Source organism: Arvicola amphibius, chromosome 6 (genome assembly GCF_903992535.2).
Source record: "Arvicola amphibius chromosome 6, mArvAmp1.2, whole genome shotgun sequence".
NCBI lineage: Eukaryota > Metazoa > Chordata > Mammalia > Rodentia > Cricetidae > Arvicola > Arvicola amphibius.
The window spans coordinates 107,145,504-107,153,581 of NC_052052.2; positions in this window are offsets into that span (position 1 = coordinate 107,145,504).

An 8,078-nucleotide genomic window follows, 5' to 3' on the forward strand; every position below is an offset into this window, starting at 1 on the left:
TCTCTCTCTCTCTCTCTCTCTCTCTCTCTCTCTCTCTCTCTCTCTCTCTCTCTCTCTCTCTCTCTGTGTGTGTGTGTGTGTGTGTGTCCATAGCCAGGATTCTTCCAAGGCAGTAGGCTGAGGTTGGGGGTCAAATGCACAGGGGACTCTGGCTGAGACTGGTGTTTTTAAAACTTGAGAGATTTAATTTTCAGAATGAGAGTGAAGTTCTGGGAAAGGAGAACTGAAATGGTAGGAAGGCCTCAAGCATGTCTCTTTGCAAGGAGCTTTGGGAAGGCAAGGTCTAGCCTCAGGAAACAACCACCTATCTCTAGGCACCAGGGCGAATGATCCTTGGATGCCTGCATTTAGCTCACTGCAAGGTTTCCAATATATGAAACCAGCTTACAAGAAATGAGTTTGTGACTGTCAAGAAAATTTAATAACAGCCTTTCCTTCCAGCTGCTCTTGTATTGGCTTTCATAAGATTCGTGCTGGTGAAGGGATGATGGTGTTCTGCCCTCCTACTGAGAGTAAGACCAGGAAGACAATGCAGAGGAGAGGCAGAGGGTGCCAATTAGTGAAATGGTCTTGAGAGTAGACATTGCTGTTAAGTCCCTTGTCTTGCCTCCTTGAGCCTTAGAGATTGATTATCAGTGAATATTTCCTTAAATTGGCAGAGACAATTCCACTAGCCAGACATGATACACTTTCTGTCTACTTCCTCCTCTACACACACACACACACACACAGAGAGAGAGAGAGAGAGAGAGAGAGAGAGAGAGAGAGAGAGAGAGAGAGAGAGAGAGAGAGAGAGAGAGAGAGAGAGAGAGAGAGAGAGAGAGATGATTGGCTTTTTCTTCAAGCCAGACAAACTATAAAGTGATTGTCAGGGTATAGGGTGAAGTCACATACCCAGGACAGGTGTAATGTGCATGAAGAGCCGACAGTGTCCCAGATACTCCACTACCTGGGCATCTTTGAGTTCAAATGTTTGATGGAACCTTCATGCAACCTTCATCCTACACTTCTCTAACAGAGATGGAGATTCTACTGAGGTTCCTGCCTAGGTTCCCAGATAGAAGATGGAGAGGCCTTGGATTCTTATACTCCATCCCTTTATCCTCTAAACCAGCAGCCAGCAGGGAGCTGGGGGCTCTGCTGTTGTGACTGCTGTGTGCTCCCTTTAGTACTCCCTCAGCAGGTGGGAAAGGTAGAGGGAGTGTTATGGGTACACTTACTGCAGGCAGGAAGCTTAGCTCTAATCCAGAGCTCATGCTATTCCCATTAATTCACAGAAGCAGACTCCCCTTCCTATTGCCTGCTTCCTTCCCAGAGCAGGCCCAGCCAGGACCTTCAGCCTTGCTCATTCTGTTTCTGTGCCATTTCTGGTCCAGCAAGATGTGTCCTTGCTGGTGAGTCCGGCAATCTATTCAGGTTTGCTTTCCTCTTCTGTCCATAAATTGTGTTTGTTTTTGCAATCAGAAAGAGAACACCCAAGTCTATACTACTTTCCCAGAACTCTGGAGTTTGTTTCTGTCTCTCACTCTGGAGTGTGACTTGAAGCAACGAGTGTCTTTTATTACCCTATAGCCTAACACCAGGCACAGAGGAGCCGTGTTCACAGATGAATGTCCCGAAGAGTGGGAGCCACTGATGAGGAAAAACATGGGCCAGATCCCAGGTGAGGAGAGCAAGTTCAATCCATTCTACGTCATCGAGGTGATGAAGCTTCTTCCCAGTGGGCATGAAGGACTTGCATAGGTTATTGTAGGCATAAGTCCAGAGCTGGAGTAAGGAGCTAGAAGAGGAAGATGTGAGAACCAATGGGATACTATTTGTCTTCGTTAGGGTTTCCATTGCTGTGAAGAGACGCCATGACCATGATAACTCTTATAAAGACAAACATTTAATTATGATGGCTTGCTTGCAGTTCAGAGGTTTAGTCAGTTATTGTCATGCTGAGAAGCCAGGCAGCAGGCAGGCAGACAGGATGCTAGAGAAGGAGCTAAGAGTTCTTACATCTTGATTCACAGGCAGCAGGAAGTGCTTGATCTAATATGAGACCTCAAAACCCACCTCTACAGTGTTTTACTTCTTACAAGGCCATACACACTCCAATAATGCCACACCTCCTAATAGTGCCACTCCCTTTGGGGACCATTTTCTTTCAATCCATCACATTATCCAATCTTTAAAAATAAGAAAACTCCAGCACTCAGTGCAACATCCATGCAACTTTAGGATGTTAGGCTATAATAGATGAGTTAATCACCAAAGGGCAGATACCATATGATTCCTCTTATACAAAGTAGGTAGAACAATCAAATTCATAGAGACCCTAAGTAAAATGGTGACAGTAGAGAGTTGGGGACAAAGGAATGAGGAGTTTGGTGTTTTCATGACTTCTGTTTAAGAAGATTCAAAGATTATGGGTGTAGATGATGGTGATGGGCACACAGAAATATGGATGCTCTTAATAACACTGAAATGCAGGTTTCAAGATGGCTAAACTCATGCTGGTATATATTTTACCATAATAAAAAGATGAAATAAAAGAGGGTAGAGAAGAGGAAGGACAGGAATAAATAGAGAGGAAGGAAAGGAAGGGGAAGGAAAAAAGGGAAGGGAGGAAGAGAAAGAAAGGGAAAAGAAGGGAAGGGAAGTGGAGGGGAGGGGAAAGGAGGGAAAGGGAGGGGAGGGAAGAAAGGCCTGATGTGGTAAAATTTATACTTATTTCCCCTTCTTCCAGGAATAACTGGCATCTAACAGATCTAGTCTATTATCTATCTATCTATCTATCTATCTATCTATCTATCTATCTATCTATCTATCCATCTTTAACAAATTTATACACACACACATATTGTGGTTTAAATAAGAAATGTTTCTAATCAGCTCATGTATTTGAATAATTGGCCCTCTATGGGTGGCATTGCTTGGGGAGATCATGGGACATTTTGGACATGGAACATTGCTGGAGGTTGTAAAAGGCTTTGAGAGTTTGTAGCCTGGCCTCTCTTCCAGATACAAATGAAGATGTGACCTCTCTGCTTCTGACTCCAACTGTCTGCCGCCTTCCCAGCCATTATGGACTCTCCCTCTGCAACCATTAGCCAAAATAAACTTTTTTCTATAAGTTGTTTTGCGTCATATTTTGTCACAACAATGAAAAAGTTACTAATATACTGTGTGCATATATTTCCTATATAAAAGGTCCTTTGATCATATTAATCCTCCATTATCCTCTCTTGTTTATCTCCTCTCTATCCCAACAAACCACTTCTTTCCCTCAAGAAGTCCCCCTCCTACTTCCGCATTTTCTCTTTTTCTCTCTCTCCCCCCTCTCTATCTCTGCGTGTTTAATTAGGGCTGCCTACATGAACATGGGCATTGGGTTATTTACTTGAGTAAGGGAAAATTAATAGTGGCTACACCACTGAAGAATATAGTTTCCCCTCCCTCAACAACCAACAACTGCCTAAAAATCTTTAGGGAGGGGCAGGGTCTCATTAGCCCCGCCTCCACTTCTAATCTCTCTTAAGGAGGGGAACAATAGAGAATACGGAAGTAAGAAATGGGTGTAGACACAGGTTTCATCCTGAAGAAATACTGATGCGTTCTTCCTTTCCAACTTTTCTCCTACTGCCTCTATTCCTTTCAAAACATCTTCCAGAAGCTGGAAGTCCATAGCCTCTTATTCCAAGATGGGTTCCACTGCAGGACAAAGAAGCACATGGCTAGAAGTAAATGGGCTGCCATCTGAAAATTGTCCTTTATTGATCTGCACTCCCTACGTTTTATCCAGAGAGGAGCTTAATCAGCCGAGCTGCTTCCCTCTTGGGCACTAGTGATAGATTACACTGGGCAAAAGGAGAATGACTAAAAGCAAGAGGCAGAAAAGCAAATGCTTATTGATCAAGGCATTAAAACTCACAGATGATGCCTTGCTAACAGGAGCTTGCATTCCTTACAGTTTAGTGTGTGCCCCTGCTACTCTCTGTATAGTTTCACATCTAATAACCAGGACAGCTCCGGCTACAAGTACCATTTTCATACTCTTTACCCAGACAAAGAAAGACTGGGAAATAAGAAACATGAGGAAGTCAGCAGCTAATGAACAAGGATGTGGCTAGCGTGTGGACCTTGGAACCTGCAGGTGTACTGACTGCTTCTGAAGAATTTGGTTTATGCTTCGAACCATGCCCACTATGTAAAAGCTTTTCAAATGTATTAGGCAGTAATGCACAGCTTAGGAGGTTTTCTGAAGTGTTTGTGAGTGTGAGCTTACTTTGCTTGGGTTTTAGACTTGAGTGTACATAAGCTTATAAAGAATTGAGCTTCATCATGCAACCTGAACCAGGGATCTTTAGCCTTTGGAGACATATCTAACAGTGCCATGAAGCATGACAGTCTCCACCAGTCTCCTGAGCACTTTCCTTGAAGGTCCTGCTTCAAAAGTCTGTTAGGATATATGTGAAGGGTGGCAGCCACCCTTCAGGTCATGGCTAAGGACTTCTCCTACCAGCATCATGCCCGAGATTTGGAACTGGATAAGAGTTCATTTTCTTCTTCTTCTCAATATCCCTATATATTTGAAGTTAAAACATAAAGGGTGTGGTGTGGAGAGATGGCTCAGCAATTAAGAGCACCGGTTGCTCTTCCAGAGGTTCAATTTTCAGCAGCTACATGGTGGCTACAATCATCTACAATTCACACCTCAAGGGATCCAAATTCCCCAATTTTGGCCTCTGAGGGCAACAGGCACAGACATGGTGGGCAGACATACATGTAAGTGAAACACCCAGACAAACGAAACTTTAAACACTGGGAGTGAGGGCTGTAAGTCAGATAACAAGAAGCCCTTAATTCATGTTTTACCCACCGGTACCTGTGCTTTCTACAAATCCAGAGGGAATTCTTGTCTCTTCACTATCTCATTTTTCCACTCTGAGAACTAAAATTATAGCATAAACTGTTATTAATTCAGCATCTAACTAAGTGTAAAACTCATTAACAAAATGTTTTTATATCAGGAATGAGAAAGAACAATCTGCCATAAAAAAAAAAAAAAAACCAATGTTTGGACGCTGAAAAAAATAAGTCATGATTGCCTTTTCATACTGTTTAGTACTAAACAAAACAAGCTCTCCTTTCTTCAACAGGACCAGAATAGAGCCATAAGGTTTATGTGATCTTGAATAAAAAAAGAAAGGAAGAAAGAAAAGAAGGAAGGAAGGGAAGAAGAAAAGAGTAAAGGGAGAAAGTCTCAAAAAAAGGGAAGTACTAGCAGAAAGAAGAGAGGGAAGACACTGGTCTATAGAAGAATATGAAAGAATGTGGGATAGCAATGGAGAAACTAAAGACATAAGAATCAATATTAAGGACAGGCTCTAAAAAAAAAAAAAAAAGCTGCAGAGAAACCCTGTCTCGAAAAACCAAAAAAAAGAAAGAATCAATAATAATAATAATAATAATAATAATAATAATAATAATAAATATTAGATAGGCAAATACAGGCCTGATAATACATTATGAGATAACCACCATGCACTATAAGCAATGAAAAATAAAGACAGCATAAATGAGAAGCATTGATTCTAAGTGAGCGCAAATAGCAGTGAACTAAGGTGGAACTACAAGGGCTTTGCTGAAAGGAATGCTGACGTCTCATCCCTGATGCCAGGACTGAGATCTGTACCAGAAGGTTCCTTGGTGGGCTGTCATTCCAATGTGTTTGATATTGCAGACCATGGCCTGATCCCAACACCATCTCTTCTTAACTGTGTGATCTTGGCCGAGCCACTTAATTTCAGGTCAGTAGCTTTGCTTTTTAAGTAGACATAACAATGCCTACTTTGTTGCAGTTGCAAACACCAAATTAAACAAAATATATGGAAAAATGTTACACCAAGGGCACTCAGAGAACGTCAGTTTCATCAGGCTAATGACTTCCGTATGCCTAAATTACGTGCTGCCCAGCAGTGTTGAATACACGTGGCCTTCGGTTAGCAATCCAGTGTCTCTGGTCTTTGACATAGCAAAAGATTTACGCTACAGAGGCCACTGCCGGCTTTCCCATGTGTGCCCTGTGAAGCACGGTATTTTAGAACTGGAACAAGTGTATTGCATGCAAGATCCATCCCGTGATGAAAATATTTAGACTAGGAACGGCGGATAAAGCTTGTGAAGTTTTTAGCAATGTAATTGGAAAACATGGCCCAATTCCAAAGCAATTTGAAATGCAGATTAAAGGCAGTATGTTTTGACGATGCTGAAATCCAGTCAAAGAGTTCCGCAGGAATGGGATGCTTTCTCCCTGCGCTGCAGACTCCCTAGAGTAAAACTGTCAGGGTGTGAAAGGGTTAGTGCCCTGGCACTCGGTAGCAACCCTGAACTTGGTGCTTGCAAAAGTCAAGTGCCTGTAAAGAGCCGTGCGAACGTTTGCATGACGCAGAGTACTGGGATGATCAGTGTTGGGTGCTTTTTCCACGCCGCTACCGGCTACCAGTTTGTATCACTGCTTCCATCTCTGTACTTAGGTATTACTAAAATTATGAGATTTTATGATTAAAGAAAATATAACAGGGAAAGTTGCTTGCTGAGATGTTTGGTTTTTTTGGCTTAGCACAGAACAGGTGATTTTAAATATTTTTAAATCTGGAAAGGAAAACAGAAATAAGTTAGCATTATTTTGTTCAAAATGTCTTACAGTAAAGAAGCTGAACACTGCTGCCTTTAAAAAGGGATTTATTTCTATTTTTTTATTTGTGTGTGTGTGTGTGTGTGTGTACATGCACGTGCTTACTCAAGGGTGGTCACCGGGATTACACGTGTGAGCCACTGCACTGAGCTTTTTACATACATGCTAGAAATCTAACTGAGCACCTCAGGTACCTATGACACTTACCAACCCAGTTATCTCTCCAGCCCCAAGGAATAAGATTTTTAATTGAACAAACTCCGTGGGATCTTTGTTTCCTTTGTCTAAGAAATCAACACAATTACAAAGTCATTTCCTATAGTAACACGCTATTTTGAAAATACAATGTATTCACACTACACTAAGCAAAGCTAAGGTAGGTGATGCCATGAACTCTATTCTAGTCATGTTTCCTCAGGATGCTAGATTGCCAGCTGAGATGAAGCTACTCCCGCAGCCTTCACCAGAATTCTGATGTCTAATTCACATGTAGAAAATCTCCCATGTGTAAAATATATTGCTTTGAAAATATGGTATGATACGGACTTCACTAAAGGATGCCAGGTGACCCCAGAGTAGAATGGAAAGTAAATTTTTCTAATTGAACTTCATGATTCAGAGATATGCTTATCCTCCTGACTTGAAAATACATTCTCATTAGGCACGAGAACTTATAATGAAAATATTGAAAAGGAAATTCCATCGATTATTTATCATTTACAGTTATTAAGCAATGGAGAAATAGACATTAACTTAACAAACCTTTGGGATAATTATAATTTCTAATTATGAGAGCTTTGAGTTTTGAACTTGTGGCACTAGAATGTTTAAGAACTATTCCTGTTTAGAGCCAGTATTGTTGTATTCTTTTCATATTAAATTGATTGTTTTGTTTTGGATTGGGTTAGTTTGTTGCTTTTGTTTTGTTTTGTTTTGAGACAGGGTCTTAGTAATTCAGGATGCCTCGAACTCACTATGTCACCCAGGCTGGACTCTCAAGTGTGAGGATGACAAGCGTAGGCCAAAAAAACCACCTGGCTTTGTGTTTGTCTTTAAGCTGCATTGATAGGGCTTCCTAGAAACATTTACATGCATCTCTTTGTTTTTCTTGTTAGTCCTCCAAAAGTGTCTTGCTTGACTCCTATCTTCATTTATTCTCCCTTTAACGGAATTACTGGTTCTAAAGGACACACGTGCTCTCTTTATATGTAGAATGTGTGAATAGAATGGAAGAAAATACTAGCAATCACATCTAATGCCGATGAAGGTCATATGGTTAATTTAAGACAGAAAGCCAAGAGAGCAGTGAAAGAAAATGTAGCTAAATCAAGCTGGACCAAGGAAGTTCCAAAGCCTCCATGTGAATTAATTCTAGGGCCAAAATGTCAATATTCCT